Genomic DNA, 3,002 nt, shown 5'->3' with positions numbered 1-3,002 from the left:
CCCGTCCGCCTCCTGCTTGTTTGCTCTCTGTCCTGTGTTAATGGAGCTTCTATTTACACATCTTCCGAATCGTAAACTACTGTCATGGATCTGCTCAGCTGGACTTTCAACACAATTGATACATTTTTTTTCAACTAAGCGACAGGGTCCTGGAGAACCCTCATGCCCCGCTGAGACGCACGCAGCAGGGTACGTCATGGATCCGTTGGGAGATTGGAAGTTGATGTGCCTTTCCGTATTGTCTCAGGAGGACGCCCAAGATGTTTATATAACTGGAATCGTGATAGTAGGGTTCCTGCTTTTTGGCACCATCGGATACCTATGTTATCGGCTATTAAAGAAGACGGCAGCAGCAGTTTTGGCCGTGGCAAAGCTGCCAAGCGTATGTGAAGGTTTGGTTCGTGCTTCGAGTACTCAAAATCAGCTGATTTACGAGGCCAACCGTAAGACGGAAGCGATTTGTGTGAATCGCAGGCCATTTGCGACTGCCGGCACTCGCCAGCATGTTGGGGACAACCGTGGAGGGAGCTCATAGGAACAGAACAGTGGAATGCCCACAAATCTGGACGTTTTGGGTCATCGAAAGCACCAGCAGGACTCAAGGCTGACAAGAAGCAACAGTCTGCCTGAAAGAAAATCAACAACTGTGGCTTATCTGTATCCGACTCCCCCGTTCGGCCTTGAAGCAGGCCGACTTACCAAATTTTTCTTGGGATATGTGTAAACTATTGGTAAACTATTGAAGGTTCTGCTGTATCTGCAACAACCCCCCCCCCCCCCCCCCCCCGCAAACTTCTGTGAACGCTCATCAAAGCTGTACCAGCTGACACCAACATCTTATCAGGACTATGGTCTATCTGGAAGTGCTTCATGGACAAATCTCACCGTCTTGACATCAAATGCATGTAACGTGTCTATAAATGTGCTGCTGGTAGTTTTTTATGTCTTAAACCGTGTCCTGTTAAGGACAAGGAGTGAAGATATATGTTTTGTAATACCACTATCCTTTCCTCATGGCCTTTCCTCTTTTCTATCTAAAGAATAAGGGCCGTGCTCTTAAGAGCAGCAGCAACGTGCACTCAGACGAATGCACGAACATAATCTCACTGCACTGTAAATACGGTGCAATGATAATAAAGCTTATTCTAATTCTGACTCTGAAATGTACACGTTTAACAACCCATTAAAATACACCAAAATGCAGGAATTTGTATTTACTTTAATAAACATTTCTGGGGCTGTGACGGCCATTTTGAATTTGGTTGACTTTATAAGGTTGTAGATTTACAGCTGGTGGTCACTTCCTGAGTTTCACTGAAATTTGTCTGGTGATTTGTGGGTTATTTTGCTGACAATATACGCTAGTATTCCTACATTATTCTTTTGTGGGCCGAATGGGACAAGCTTAGAGGCCGAATATGGCCCGGGAGCCACCAGTTGACAGTCACCTTTTTACAGAGCAGGTAATCTGGAACACAATGACCGACTCCATCTGCTAAAATTAAACCGGAGAAACAAACAATAATAAGTCATAATTTTCCTTTAAATAATTTCACTGAGTAAAATGTAAAATTTGGTTCCAGCTCCACTTAAGGAAGATTTTCTGCTTCTCTTTGATCTTGAACTCTTAAAAGCTGAATATTTGTTTTTGCATCATAACCTTGGAGCAGCTGGATTCCTGTTCAGCAGCAGAAACGACTCCAACAGAAACATTCAGGACGAGACACACCTCATGCAGCAGAACACACACACACACACACCTTACCTCTCCAGCCTCCATCTGGGTTCCCTCACCCTGTTCTCCATGCCTCTCTCTCTCCCTCCCCCTGCAGTCTGAGGAACCTGCAGCTCTCCGAGGTTGGGAAGATCCAGAGACAGAACCTGCTGGGGACAGATTTCTGCAGACTCACGAGTCCTGCAGACTCTCCTCCTGCCTCGGGGCTGCAGCTGCGGTGCTTCGTCTCCAGGGGGCGACACGGATCCAGCAGTCCCACTCAGGTCCTCTTCAGACCTGCCTGAAGGAAATGAAGGAGTCACATCCTGCTGTGGTTTATTCTGAAAACTAGTTGACAAGATCAAACTTTCAGCTCCACCTGCAGCTCATGAAACCTCCTCAAACAGACACCACTTTCACTTTTACTCAGCCAACAACAAACATGTCACAATAAAAGCATCATGCTGAGCACAGGTATCAAAAGAAAAGCACAACGTAAGGCAAACATGTCAGAATAAAAGCATAACGTAAGGCAAACATGTCAGAATAAAAGCATAACGTAAGGCAAACATGTCAGAATAAAAGCACAATGTAAGGCAAATGTCAGAAAAAAAGCATGATGTAAGGCAAACATGTCAAAATAAAAACATAATCTAAGTCACAGGAGTCAAAATACAAGCATATTGTAAAGCACACGTCAGAATAAAAGCATAATATATGGTACATATGTCAAAATAAAAGCATTAGGTAAGGCACCTATATAAAAAAATGATTGTTAATGCAAACATGAAAATAAAATCATGACATAAGTCAAACATGTCAAAATAAAAGCATTAGATAATATGAACATGAAAATAAAATTATCACATAGGTCAAACATATCAAAATAAAAGCATTAGGTAAGCCATAAATCAAAATAAAATCATGACATAAGTCAAACGTGTCAAAATAAAAGCATTAGATAATATGAACATCAAAATAAAAGCATCACGTAAGTCAAAAATGTCAAAATAAAAGCATTAAGGCACATGTCAAAATAAAAGCACAAGTTAATGCAAATGTCTTAAAAAAGCATCAAGACAATCACGTCAAAATAAAAGCATTAGGTAAGGCAAAAATCAAAATAAAATAATCACTTAAGTCAAACCTGTCAAAATCAAAGAATTAGGTAAGGCACGTATGTCAAAATAAAAGCATTAGGTAAGACAAAAACAAATTAAAAGCATCACGTAAGTCAAACATGTCAAAATAAAAGTATTAGGTAAAAGCATCACGTAAGTCAAACGTG

This window comes from Nematolebias whitei, chromosome 6 (genome assembly GCF_014905685.2).
Source record: "Nematolebias whitei isolate Nwh7 chromosome 6, NemWhi1, whole genome shotgun sequence".
In the NCBI taxonomy this organism is placed as follows: domain Eukaryota; kingdom Metazoa; phylum Chordata; class Actinopteri; order Cyprinodontiformes; family Rivulidae; genus Nematolebias; species Nematolebias whitei.
This window is presented reverse-complemented; position numbering follows the sequence as displayed.